Source organism: Ornithorhynchus anatinus, chromosome 8 (genome assembly GCF_004115215.2).
Source record: "Ornithorhynchus anatinus isolate Pmale09 chromosome 8, mOrnAna1.pri.v4, whole genome shotgun sequence".
Lineage (NCBI taxonomy): Eukaryota > Metazoa > Chordata > Mammalia > Monotremata > Ornithorhynchidae > Ornithorhynchus > Ornithorhynchus anatinus.
Window position 1 is genome coordinate 70,288,686 of NC_041735.1, and position 14,785 is coordinate 70,303,470.

Below are 14,785 nucleotides of genomic sequence, written 5' to 3' on the forward strand. Positions count from 1 at the left end.
TGTTAGAAGACCTTAATGTTGTGCCAAGCACTGTACTAGGGGCTGGGGTAAGTACAAATTAGGTTGGACACAGATTTAATCCCCATTTTACGGAAAAGGCACAGAGAAGTGAAGTGAGATGCCCAAGTCACCCAGCAGACAGGTGGCAGATCCGGGGTTAGAATCCTGGTCCTCTGACTCCCAGGCCCGTGCTCTTTCCACCAGGTCACACTGCTTCTCTGAAAGAGCACTGAGGTGCGTGCTGGAGATATCTTGCCATTCAAATGGGATTTTCTGGGAAAATCCCAGTCAGTTTTCTCCTGGGTTGGATGGGCTTGCTGATTTAGCATCTTCCGTCACTATGCAAAACTCTTCTGTTTTTGTGGCCTGCCATAAGGGCCTTGGTTTGATAGGCACAGATGCTCTCCAAACCTTAGTCATACGGGTGTCTCTCCGTGGTGGAGTTAGGTGTTGACTTTACTGACATCCACTCTGTGACTGTCCCTAAGGAGAAAACCAAGAAGAAGAAGAAGCCCAAGAAGCACGGCAAGAAGAAGAAAAAGAAGGCTGTCGGTTCGGGGCCGGAGTCTGCATAACGCCGAGAAAACCATCAGGATTTCCCTTTGAAGAAAGTGCAATGTTTAGAGGAAACTTCAACTGTGAAAATTAGGGCCCATCTCACCAAAATGCATGAATTTCCCCAAGTTTTTAGAATTTTTCCTGGACTCTGGGTCGCCAGCCAGGCCCCGCTGGGCCAGGAGAGGCCAGAGCCGTGGCCTGCCGCTTCCTCCGCGGGGCTCGGCCTTGCCTTCCTCAGCCCTCTTCTGGGGGGGCCGCTCTCCCCTCTCACCCCCCCGAAGACCACCCGCCGTAGCCCAGCTGGTCTTGAAATCTTTGGAAATAAAGGCAAATCTTTTAGCTATTGGAAGTGGCATTTTTGGCGAGAAGCGTCTAATTTTCTGCCAGTTGAAATGGAAGGCCGCCCACATCTTTAGGAGGTGTTCACTGGGCCGAAGCAGAGGAGCCCCGGCGACGACAGTTGGCATTTTGGAAGCGCGGACCTGCTGTCGGCTTCCTCCACGATTGGTTCTTTTTTGTAGATAAGTGCGTTTTCATATAATTTTTTTCTTTTAATATGATTTTGGGGACCCGGGCGGAGGGGAGGGGGAAGGGGCCGGGAGGGGGGCCTCGCGATCAGCCTAGCCAGCCGGATGGCGTGTGTGTGCCTTTGGTCCGAACGAATCCCATCCGTCTCTACCCCTTCCCCACGGACCCGGTCTGCCGCCGGCCTGCCGGCCTTCCCGGCCCGGACCTCGGTTGTGTCTGGAACCGCGGCCGGCTCCGCGGGAAGGGACAGCGATCCCGGGGGGTCGGCTTCCACCCCGCTTCCCGTCGCTGCCCTCATTTGGACTCTTTTCTAGGAGTACCTTGGGTTCTGTCATTTGGATCAGAGTCCCGGGTCCAGGCGGGGAAGGGAAATCATTTTAAATACACTGGTATTTTTGGCATCGAGAAAGTCTGCTGAATTTTGTTTGCATGTTTTCTACTGGTCTGAATGGGAACGGAATCGCCGGGAGAAGTTCAGGAGGGGTCTGGGGTGGGGGGGACCCTCTATCTTTTGTATAAATTGTGTTCGGGCTGTTGCTCTCCCGGCAGCCCCCTCTCCTTGCTCTGTGTTCAGCTCCCGCCTGAGTGTTCGCGCACTCGGCTGATGATATTTAGCATGTACAAGGGCAGGTTTTTTGATATTCCACAGCTTCATATTGAAGCTGACTTTACTAGAAGCAAATTCAGCGGCAGCCAGATATGCTCTGTGTCTTGTTTCACGAAACTACTGCCAGAATCTCAGTAAACACACCATTTCAAAAGTTTGTTGTCTTTATATATTGATATTGAATGAAGGCACGGGTTAAATTAAAGTGAGAATGACCTGACCGAGTTCTGTGGCCTCTCTTTTACTAAGATTCTGGGGACCTGGGGTGATGGGGGCTTCGCCGATCATACTCTAATGGGGTGTTCATAAATGTCTTTCAATCCCGCACCGATCCGTTCTCAGAGCAAAGCTCGACTGTGACATCTCGGTTCGTAGAGGCAGTTATATCAGGTTTGTCAACATACACACGAAGTCTTTGGGCTGAGAAGAGGCAGAAGAAGTGCCCGTTAAATCAATAGATGGTGTTTATCAAGCACTTACTGTGTGCAGAGCACTGTACTGAGCACTTGGGGGAGTACAGTATAACAGAATGAGCAGTCACATTCTCTGCTCATAATGAGCCTGTAGTCTAGAGTACAGTTCTGTTTCAGTAAGTGCCCAGGTTTATTTCAGCGTCGTTGGAGGGGCAAGGAACAGGGTGAAACCAGAAAAAGACATGAATTATCTGCTTCACACACACACACACAAACACACTTTTTTTAGAAAAAATACTTAGTAGCATTTATTGAACACCCAATCAGTGGTATTTGTTGAGCGGTTATGTGCCAAGCACTGTACTAAATGCTAGGGAAAGTACAGTGCCACAAAACATACAGTCTAAGGGGGGGGGGGGGAACCGGCCTTAATATAAATGAATAAATCTCAAAGATACGAATGTAAGTGGGGCGGAGGGTGGAGTGGATATCAAGTGCTCAAATAGTACAAGATAAGCAACGTGGCTCAGTGGAAAGAGCCCGGGCTTGGGAGTCAGAGGTCATGGGTTCTAATCCCGGCTCAGCCACTTGTCAGCCGTGTGACCTTGGGCAAGTGACTTAATTTCTCTGGGCCTCAGTTACCCATCTGTAAAATGGGGATTAAGACTGCGAGCCCCACATGGGACAGCCTGATCACCTTGTATCCTCCCTAGCGCTTAGAACAGTGCTTTGCACATAGTAAGCGCTTAACAAATGCCATCATTATTATTATAGGCAACACAGAAGGGAGAGGGAGTTGGGGTAAAGAGGGCTTAATTGGGGAAGGCCTCTTGGAGGAGATGCGACGATGCAGTGAGCTGTAGCAGGTGCTTGGGAAATACAAAGTCGAAAAGTGGCCCATTCCCTGCCCCCAAGGAGCTTCCTCACTGACAGGGGAGACCAATGTAAAGAGGTTCCCACCTCCAGAGGTGAAACATTAATGAGACAGACACCTCTGTCCCTTGGACTCTGAGCGCAGGATGGGAAGGGAGCGTGGCTACCAACTCTGTTGTATCCTACTCTCCCAGGTGCTTAGTACAGTGTTCTGCATACAGTAAGTGCTCAGTAAATACCACTAGTTGATTGATTCATGAGTGCTGAGGAAGGAGGAAGTAAATTCTTAAGCTCTAGAGCTGTCTGAAGAGATGCACTGCAAAATAAATTGGGAAAGCTTGTTGGGAGAGGTGAAACTACTTAACTTAGCAGGAGGCAGAGCTTATGTCTTTTACTTCCATTGCGCTCTCCCAGGTGCTTAGCACAGAGCTGGGAATGTAGTAGGCATTCAATAAGTACTATTGATGGATTGGTTGAGTGATTGAAACAGACTGGCCTAGTTGAAAGAGCACAGGCCTGGGAGCCAGAGGGCCTGAGTTCTAATCCTGCCCCTGCCACTTGCCTGCTGTCTGACCTTGGACAAGTCACTTCACTTCTCTGGGCCTCAGTTCACTTAAATATATTATGGAGATTCAATACCTGTTCTCTCTCCTATTTATACTGTGAGTTCAATGTGGGATGTTCTTGTATCTTCGCCAGGGTTTAATACCATACTTGGCAAATACCACGATTATTTAAAAAATGGATTAATTGGCTCAACTAGGTGTTCAAGCTCTTATTCATTCATTCATTCAATAGTATTTATTGAGCGCTTACTATGTGCAGAGCACTGTACTAAGCGCTTGGGATGAACAAGTTGGCAACAGATAGAGACGGTCCCTGCCATTTGACGGGCTTACGGTCTAATCGGGGGAGACGGACAGACAAGAACAATGGCAATAAACAGCGTCAAGGGGAAGAACATCTCGTAAAAACAATGGCAACTAAATAGAATCAAGGTGATGTACAATTCATTAACAAAATAAATAGGGTAACGAAAATATATACAGTTGAGCGGACGAGTACGGTGCTGTGGGGATGGGAAGGGAGAGGTGGAGGAGCAGAGGGAAAAGGGGAAAATGAGGCTTTAGCTGCGGAGAGGTAAAGGGGGGATGGCGGAGGGAGTAGAGGGGGAAGAGGAGCTCGGTCTGGGAACGCCTCTTGGAGGAGGTGATTTTTAAGTAGGGTTTTGAAGAGGGAAAGAGAATCAGTTTGGCGGAGGTGAGGAGGGAGGGCGTTCCAGGACCACGGGAGGACGTGACCCGGGGGTCGACGGCGGGATAGGCGAGACCGAGGGACGGTGAGGAGGTGGGCGGCGGAGGAGCGGAGCGTGCGGGGTGGGCGGTAGAAAGAGAGAAGGGAGGAGAGGTAGGAAGGGGCAAGCTCTTACAATGATGCCATCCCTTAGTCTAGGCTCTTTGGACGCCTACAAACGACACGTTGGCTAAGAGATGGATCACCCTATCTGCTCTAGAATATGGGCAGTTTGAATGACAGTTCATAATCCAATTGAGAATGGCCACTGATAATGAAAATTCAGAGCAATAGAATAATAATAATAATAATGTTGGTATTTGTTAAGCGCTTACTAGGTGCCGAGCACTGTTCTAAGCGCTGGGAGAGATACAGGGTAATCAGTTTGTCCCACGTGGGGCTCACACACTTTTAATCCCCATTTTACAGATGAGGGAACGGAGGCACAGAGAAGTTAAGTGACTTGCCCACAGTCACACAGCTGACAAGTGGCAGAGCCGGGAGTCGAACTCACGACCTCTGACTCTGAAGCCCAGTTTCTTTCCACTGAGCCACGCTGCTTCTCTATGAGAATCTATGAGAATATGAGATGGCTTAGGGTAACACACCTCCCTTTTATTATGGTATTTGTTAAGCGCTTACTCTGTGCCAGGCACCATTCTAAGCACTGGGATAGACACAAAAACTAATCCGGTCAGACACGGTCCTTGTCCCAGATGGGGCTAATAGTCTTAATCCCCATTTTACAGATGAGGAAACTGAAAGAGAAGTTTGGTGACCTTGCCCAGGGTCACACAGCGGACAACTGGTGGAGTCAGAATTAGAACCCAGGTCCTCTGACTTCCCAGGCCTGAGCTCTATCCACTAGGCAACATTGCTTCCTTCCCTGCGAGAGGTCAAATGTTCAAATTGTCACTGTAGAGCAATCAATTAATCTATTGTATTTGTTGAACCGCTACTCTGTCAAAGTCCTGGGTGGGCTACCTTATGCGTAGCTGAATACAAAATGTGTGGGAAAGTACAGTAGAGTTAGGAGATATGAACCCTGCCCTCAGGAAACCTACAATCTAGTCGGGGAGACAGATTCTGAAATAGTAATAACAACAATAATAATAAACTGTTAGATTTCCTTTTTTTTAATGGTATTTGTTAAGTGCTTACTTTGTGCCAGGCACAGTACTAAGCACTGGGTAGATACAAGATAATTGTATTTATTTAGTGTTGACTGTGTGCAAATCGCCTACTAAGCACTTGGGAGAGTACAATAGAACAGAGTTGGTAGGCACGATCCCTGCCCACAGTGAGGGAAGAGTTTGTGTTGGGAAATACTTTGGTAAATGCATCGTTTTCTGAAAATGAAAAGGTTTCATATTCTGCCATCTCTCCCCTCTGCAATCATGGCCCGCTGGTGGCTGGATGTGGCCAGGCAGTGGGCCGACAGTTGGTCTCTCCGGCCCGGGGGCTCAAGGGCTGAAAGGAACGGAAGGGGCTGAGCTGCGACAAGCATGGCAACAGAACCCACATCTTAGAGAAGCAGCGTGGCTCAATGGAAAGAGGCCAGGATTGGGAGTCAGAGGTCGTGGGTTCTAATCCCACCTCCGCCACTTGTCAGCTATATGACCTTGGGTAAGTCTCTTCTCTTGTGCCTCAGTAAGCGCTTGAGAAGCAGCGTGGCTCAGTGGAAAGAGCACGGGTTTGGGAGTCAGAGATCATGGGTTCGAAGCCCGGCTCTGCCGCTTGTCAGCTGTGTGACTGTGGGCAAGTCACTTCACTTCTCGGTGCCTCAGTTACCTCATCTGGCAAATGGGGATTAAGACTGTGAGCCTCTCGTGGGACAACCCGATTACCCTGTATCTACCCCAGCGCTTAGAACAGTGCTGTGCACATAGTAAGCGCTTAACAAATACCAACATTATTAAGTTTAAGAAATACCAACATTATTAACAGAGAAGAGAGTGAGAATTTTGTCACCAGCTCCCCCTCGGCTGCTTATGTGGCCTTGCCTGCGCTCCCCTTCTCACAGTGTGACTTTGGGCAAGTCAACTGATGGTATTTTGTCAGTCAGTCAATCCTTTCATTCATTCATTCAATAGTATTTATTGAGCGCTTACTATGTGCAGAGCACTGTACTAAGCGTTTGGAATGTACAAATCGGCAACAGATACAGTCCCTTCCCTTTGACGGGCTTATAGTCTAGTCGGGGGAGACAGGCAGACAAGAACAATGGCAATAAATAGAGTCAAGGGGAAGAACATCTCATTAAAACAATGGCAGATAAATAGAATCAGGGTGATGTACATCTCATCAAACAAAATAAATAGGGTGATGAAGATCTATACAGTCGAGCGGACTAGTACGGTGCCGAGGGGGTGGGACGGGAGAGGGGGAGGAGCGGAGGGAAAGGGGGGAGAAGAGGGTTTAGCTGCGGAGAGGTGAAGGGGGGGGATAGAGGGAGAAGAGGGAAAAAAGGGGGGAGCTCAGTGTGGGAAGGCCTCTCGGAGGAGGTGAGCTTTAAGTAGGGATTTGAAGAGGGGAAGAGAATTAGATTGTCGGAGTTGAGGAGGGAGGGCATTCCAGGACCGCGGAAGGACGTGGCTCAGGGGTCGACGGCGGGATGGGTGAGGCCGAGGGACGGTGAGGAGGTGGGCGGCAGAGGAGCGGAGCGTGTTTATTGAGCGCTTAGTGTGTGCAGTGCACTGTACTAAGTGCTTGGGAGAACACATTATAACAATAGACACACTCACTGCTCACAGTGAGCTTATTGAGCGCTATGTGCAGAACGCTGTACTAAGTGCTTGGGAGAATACAATACAACAGAATTAGCTCACACGTTCCCTGCCTATAATGAGCTGAGCATCAGTTTCCTCATCTGTTAAATGGTCGGGGGCGGCTAGGATTCAACTGCTGTTCTCCCTTTCCCTGTTGTATTGTCCTCTTCCAAGGGCTTAATACACTGTCAGCACTCAATAAATATGATAGATTGATCTCTTAGAACGTGAATCCCATACCGAGATGGTTCCCGATCTAATGAGCAGCATGACCCAGTGGGCCCAATGGACTCCCAAAACATGGGCTTGGGAGTCAGAGGGTGTGGGTTCTAATCCCGGCTCCACCACTTACTTGTCTGCTGTGTGACCTTGGGTAAGCCACTTCACTTCTCTGTGCCTAGTTACCTCATCTGTAACATGGGGATTAAGACTGTGAGCCCCACCTGGGACAACCTGATTGCCTTGTATCTACCCCAGGGCTTAGAACAGTGCTTGGCATAGTGTAAACGCTTAACAAATACCATCATCATTATTATGATTATTGTTTCTACCCTCAGCTTTTAGCACAGTGCAAGGCCCACATTTCACGCTTAAAGAAACACCCCAAATGGCACCATCAAATGAGGCAGAGGGCGTGGCTGAGGTTCGGCTCTACCTACCTGGCGATCCCATTGGTCCAAGGCGGAAGAGCGGTTGGCCCCAGCGTGGGAATTCAGGAACTGGTCAATCAGAGCCCGGGCCTGGGGGGCTGTGGTCAGGGTGTAGTCAAGGGGAAGGGTTTGGCCTGGCAGACCGGACCACAGTGAGTGTGCGAGGCCCGTTGAAGAGCTGGACCGGGCTGGGCCAAAGATGGGGAAAGAGCGCTGATGGAGTCCTGGCCTGGGAGTCCGAAGGTTGTGAGTTCTAATCCCCACTCCGCCACCTGTCCACAAATCACTTTACTTCTCTGGGCCTCAATTCCCTCCTCTGAAAAATGGGCATGATGATGGTGCTAGTTAAGCACTTACTATCTGTCAAGCACTCTTTTAAGCGCCAGGGTAGATACCAGCTGATTGAACCTTGTCCCTGTCCCACGTGGGACACACAGTCTTCACCCCCATTTTCCAGATGAGGTCTCTGAGGCACAGAAAAGTTAAGTGACTTACCCAAGGTCACACAGCAGATCCCAGCTCTGCCACTTGTCAGCTGTGTGACTGTGGGCAAGTCACTTAACTTTTCTGTGCCTCAGTGACCTCAGCCCTCAGACCTCAGCCCGGGCCCACCCACGCTGGAGAATATGGCCAAATTCCAGGAGCCCTTGATCTCCATGTCACAGGTGCAGCGGCGGGCGGACGCCGTGTGCTCCTGCCTCATCGACACCTTCTCCCTCATCGAGCATCTTCAGGGCCTAAGCCAGGCTGTGCCCCACCACAACCTCGACGAGTTTTTCGATCCCCAGCTCCAGAGGAGGCTGCTGCAGGGGGATCATCACCAGCTGGTACGCTTCACCATCAAGCCTGTGCACAGCAACTTCATTACCAACGCCAAGCGGCAACAGTGCCGCCTGAAGTTGCGATGCAGCAAGTGGCCCCCGCTTTCTCTGTGGGCCGACTGTATCCTCAATCCTTCCATTTTCTAAAACTTCATCATCTGCTTCATCATTCTCAACACCATCGTGCTCATGGCGGAGACAGAGTTGACGGACATGGATGACCCTAACCTGGAGACCGTAATGCTGACTTTGGAGGTGTTGGCCTGGTACAGCCTGCTTATTTTTCTCCTGGAGTTTGCTTTCATGTGGATGTCCAACTTCTACGCCTTCTGGATGAACGCCTGGAACATCTTCGATTTTGTAGTCACCATGCTGGTGAGAACTGAGAGGAGCCCGGGGAGGGAACTGGGAAGTGTGTGGGGTGGTGTTCAGCTGCTTGCCCCTCTCTTCCTGCACTTAGGCTCCCGAGGCTGGAGCGGGGAGATAAATGGTCAGTGAATAGGGTCAGTATAGCCTGAGAAGCACATCCCAAGCGCCTAGTACAGTGCTCTGCACATTTATTACCCTATTTATTTTGTTAACGAGGTGTACATCCACTTGATGCTATTTATCGTCTGGGCTAATGTTTTGTTTTTGTCCGTCTGTCTCCCCCGATTAGACTGTGAACCCGTCATTGGGCAGGGATTGTCTCTATCTGTTGCCGAATTGTATATTCCCAGTGCTTAGTACAGTGCTCTGCACATAGTAAGCGCTCAATAAATACTATTGAATGAATGGAATGGAATGACCTCATCTGTAAAATGGGGAATAAGACTGTGAGCCTCACGTAGGACAACCTGATGGCCCTGTGTCTCCCCCAGCGCTTAGAACAGTGCTCTGCACATAGTAAGTGCTTAACAAATGCCAACATTATTATTATCAGCAGCAGTGCCGGGTTTGAGACTGTGAGTCCCACATGGGACGAGGACTGTGTCCAATCCATCTCAGTGCTTAATACAGTGCCTAGCACATAATAAGCGCTTAAATGCCACAGTTATTATCATTATCATTATTATTATCAACAAGGTGGGCAGGAACAATGAGGCAGCATTTAGACAGACTGCAAGAGGATAGAGATCAGGTGGGGTCTGGACCTGGGGGGTAGGGCCTGCTGGTCCTCTAAACTGTAACTCTGTTATGGGCAGGGAACGTGTCTGCTAATTAATAATAATAATAATCATTATTATTACTCTGGTATTTAAGTGCTTCCTATGTGCCAGGCACTGTACTAAGCACTGGGGTAGATACAAGCAGATCGGGATGGACACAGTCCCTGTCCCATGTAGGGCTCACAGTCTCAATCCTCATTTTACAGATGAGATCACTGAGGCCCAGAGAAGTGAAGTGCCTTGCCCAAAGTCACACAGCAAAACAGCGTGGCTTAGTGGAAAGAGCCCAGGCTTGGGAGTCAACTTTGGCTCCGCCACTGGTCTGCTGTATGACCTTGGGCAAGCCATTTAACTTCGCTGAGCCTCAGTTACTATTATTGTGCCGTCGAGTCATTTCCAATTCAGTGACTCCATGGATATATTTTTCCCAGAACATCCTGTCCTCTGCCATAATTCACAACCTTTCTAACAGTTCTTTCGTTATCGTTGTTATGATCTCTATCATCTAGAGATGCTGGTCTGCCTATTTCTCACTTTCCCTGGGCTTTTCCTAGCATTAGTGTCTTCTCCAGAGAATTAGTCCTCCTGATTATGTTTCCAAAATATGCTAATTTAAGTCGAGTCATTTGGCCTTCCGAAGACCACTTTGGCTTAATTTGCTCTAAAATCCATTTATTTGTTTTTCGGGCCTTCCATGGTATTTGCAAAAGCCATCTCCAACATCACATTGCAAAAGAATCAATGTTCTTTCTATCCTGTTTTTTCTCCGTCCAGCTTTCGGATCCCTATATAGTCACTGGAAACCCCATAGAAGTGATGATTTGTATTTTCATGGCAATTGTTACATCAGCACATTTCATGCCTTTTTCCAGCCTCTTCATAGCAAGTCTTCCTAACATTAATTTTTGGCATATTTCTTGACTACTAGTTCCTTTGTTATTGATTATCGAATGAGGAGAGACAAATTTTCAGCTATTTCAGACTTCTCTCCATCCACTACAAATGTGTTAAAAATTCCAATTGTCATGATCTTTGTTTTCTTGACATTTAAATATAGGCCCATCTTTTTGCCCTGCTCCTTAACTTTTAATAATAAGCCCTTCATTATTCTATACCTATTCTCTCATTAGGTATTCAGTGTAAAAGATGAACAGATAAGGCGATTAAGATTCAGCCTGTCTTACACCCTTACTAATGGGTAACCGATCAGTTTCTCTATGTTCTGTTCTTATTGTAGCCTCCTGTTCGTCATGCAGGCTCCATATTAATGCAATTAAATGGTCCGGCATACCCATTTTCCTTAATGTGCCTCACAGTTTCTCTTGATCCACCCAGTCAGAGACCTTACTATAATCAATAAAGCACATGCTGACTTCCTTTTGATCTTCTCTTGTCCTTTCAATTATCCAAAGGACATCGGCAATAACATCTCACGTCCCTTGTCCTTTCCGGAATCCTGCTTGAACATCCGGCAATTCGCGTTCTGTGTAGGTCTCCATTCGACGCTATATAGCTTTTAGGTGTACCTTGGTGGCATTTGAGATCGAGGAATCGGTACGATAATTGTCACATTTAGTTATATCTCCTTTCTTCAGTTTTGGAACGTAAACTGACCTCTTCCGATCAGATGGCCATTGAGTGGTTAGCCATACCTTAATTTGATAAGGACTTTAATCGATTCCTCTCAAGCTGCCTGAAACACCTCAGTAGGAAGCCTATTAAAGCCAGGGGCCTTATTTTTGGCAAGACATTGTAAAGCTGATCTAACTTCACCTTCCATGATGAGTGGCTCTAACTTAAAAGGAACTTCTTCAAATACTTCTTGCATATTGCTATCTTTCTGGTATAGTTCCCGTATGTATTCCTTCCATCTCTGTTTGGCATCATCAGTCCATCTTTGCTTCTGACAAAGCCAATCCGAGGATGAAATGTTCCCTTAATTTCCTTAATCTTCTGAAACAGTGATCTTGTCCACCCACATTTGTTATTGACTTCCATTTCTTTATATATGCGCTTAGAGAAGCAGCGTGGCTCAGTGGAAAGAGCCCGGGCTTGGGAGTCAGAGGTCATGGGTTTGAATTCCGACTCTGCAATTTGTCAGCTGTGTGACTGTGGGCAAGTCACTTAACTTATCTGTGCCTGTAACCTCATCTGTAAAATGGGGATTAACTGTGAGCCTCACGTGGGACAACCTGATTACCCTGTATTTCACCCAGCGCTTAGAACAGTGCTCTGCACTTAGTAAGCGTTTAACAAATACCAACATTGTTATAATATTCCTGTTTGTCCTTCCTGGCAGAGTGCTGGAATTTTTGGTTCAGTTCTTTAACCAAGTTCTTTTGTCCTCTGATTTTTGCTTCCTTCCCTTTTTTGGCTACTTCCAGAGTTACGTTTGGCATCCATTTTGGCTTTTTCTTTTTCCTGTCCTTTTTCAATACAGTGTCATTTTCTTCCTTGGTGACATTTTTAATCTCCATCCACATTTTCCCTAGTTCCTTATCTATGAGATTAAGCGTCTCAAATCTATTTCTTACATGATCAGGGGGGAATAATCGTCAGGTCATATTTGGGCATCCGTAAAGGTGCCTCAGTTACCTCATCTGTAAAATGGGGATTAAGATTGTGAGCCCCACGTGGGACAGCATGATTACCGTGTATCTATCCCAGCGCTTAGAACAGTGCTTAGCACATAGTAAGCACTTAACAAGTTCCATAATTATTCTTTTACTAAGTGGCAGAACCGGGATTAGAACCCAGGTCCTAACTCCCAGACCCATGCTCTCTCCACTATGCCATGCTGCTTCTCTAATTCTATTGTCTCAGACTCTCCCAAGCGCTTAGTACAATGTGCTGCACATCATAAGCGCTCAAGAAATACTACTGACGGAGCGATCGAAGGGGGTCAAGTGGTTTAATGACAAGAGCACAGGCTTGGGATTCAGAGGACGAACGTGCTTGGCACATAGTAAGCACTTAACGAATATGACTGAATGACTGAATAAAATGCCTTAATTTGAGAAGCAAATACGAATACCTCGAGAAGCAGTGTGGCTTAGTGGAAAGAGCACGGGTTTAGGAGTCAGAAGATGTGGTTCTAATCCCGGCTCCGCGACTTGTCTGCCCTGTGACCGTGGGCAAGCCGCTTCACTTCTCTGGGCCTCAATTCCCTCATCTATAAAATGGGGATTAAAAGTGTGAGCCCCACCTGGGACACCCTGATTACCCTGTATCTATCCCAGCGCTTAGAGAAGTACTTAGAACCGCATAGTAAGCGCTTAACACTCCTAAGGATTATCTAGCTGGTAGAGAGGAATGGAAACAGCCAAGCAGTCCTTCTAGATTGTGAGCCCATAGTTGGGTAGGGATTGTCTCTATCTGTTGCCGAATTGCACTTTCCAAGCGCTTAGTATGGTGCTCTGCACCCAGTAAGTGCTCAATAAATCTGATCAAATGAATGAATCAGGCAGAACCAGCTCCTTGGGGGCAGGGAATGTGTCTGTTTATTGTCATATTGTATTCCCCCAGCGCTTAGTATACAGTAAATTCTGCACACAGTAAGAGCTCAATCCTGCCACCGACCCCTGGCCCATGTCCTACCACTGACCTGGAATGCCCTCCCTCCTCACATCCGTCAAACTAACTCTCTTCCCCTCTTCAAAGCCCTACTGAGAGCTCCCCTCCTCCAGGAGGCCTTCCCAGACTGAGCCCTCCCCATCACCCCTACTCCCTCCCTCTGCTCCCTCCCGACAGCATTTGTGTACATCTGTACATATTTATTGCTCCATTTATTTTATCAATGATGTGCATTTATCTATAGTTTATTTATACTGATGCTAGTGATGGCTCACTACTTGTTCTGTTTTGTTGTCTGTCTCCCCCTTAATAATAATAATGGTATTTATTAAGCACTTATTATGTGCAAAGCACTTTTCTAAATGCCGGGTAGATACAAAGTGATCAGGTCGACCCACGTGGGGCTCACAGTCTTAATCCCCATTTTATAGATGAGGTAATTGGGCCACAGAGAAGGTAAGTGACTTACCCAAAGTCACACAGCTGACAAGCGGCTGAGCCAGGATTTGAAACCAAGACCTCTGACTCCCAAGCCCGGGCTCTTGCCACTGAGCCACGCTGCTTCCCTAGACTGTGAACGGGCCCCTGCTAGACGGTGAGCCTGTTGTCGGGCAGGGATGGTCTCTGTTGCCGAACTGTCCATTCCAAGCGCTTAGTCCAGTGCCCTGCACGCAGTAAGCGCTCAATAAATACGACTGAATGAATGGAATACTACTGGATGAATGAATGACCAAATACCATCCTGATTACGATGATGATTATTATAGGGGCAGCAGCGTGGATCAGTGGAAAGAGCCAAGGCTTGGTAGTCCGAGGTCATAGGTTCAAATACCTGCTCAGCCGCTTGTCAGCTGTGTGACTCTGGGCCAGTCACTTCACTTCTATGGGCCTCAGTGACCTCACCTGGAAAATGGGGATGAAGGCTGTGAGCCCCACGTGGGACAACCTGATCACCTTGCTTCTACCCAGTGTCCGGTGGCAAGAGCCCGGGCTTGGGAGTCAGGGGTCATGGGTTCAAATCCCGGCTCAGCTGCTTGTCAGCTGTGTGACTTTGGGCCAGTCACTTCACTTCTCTGGGCCTCCTCTGTAAAATGGGGATGAAGCCTGTGAGCCCCACGTGGGACAACCTGATCCCCTTGTATCCCTCCCAGCGCTTAGAACAGTGCTTGGCACATAGTAAGCGCTTAACAAAGCCATCATTATCCTTACCCCAGCGCTTATAACAGTGCTTGGCACATAGTAAGCGCTTAACAAATGCCATCATTATCCTTACCCCAGCGCTGAGAACAGTGCTCGGCACATACTAAGCGCTTAAGAAATACCACCATCATCATTAGTCATGAATTCAGTCGTACTTATTGAGCGTTTACTATGTGCCGAGCAGTGTACTAAGCGCTTGGAATGGACAATTCGGCAACAGAGAGAGACCATCCCTGCCCATCGATGGGGTCAGAGAGTAATCATTAGTAGTATTAGGGGGCGGGGCCCGGCCACGTGACCGCGGGTGGACCCCCCCCCGCCCACTGCCCGGTTGCCCCGGCGACGCGTGTTTG

At 48.1% G+C, this 14,785-nt stretch overlaps 1 pseudogene; it reads left to right on the forward strand.

Annotated features, from left to right (window-relative positions):
- Positions 1 to 8,311: 8,311 nt before the first annotated feature.
- On the forward strand, positions 8,312 to 9,009 carry LOC114813906 (annotated as a pseudogene).
- Positions 9,010 to 14,785: the final 5,776 nt, after the last annotated feature.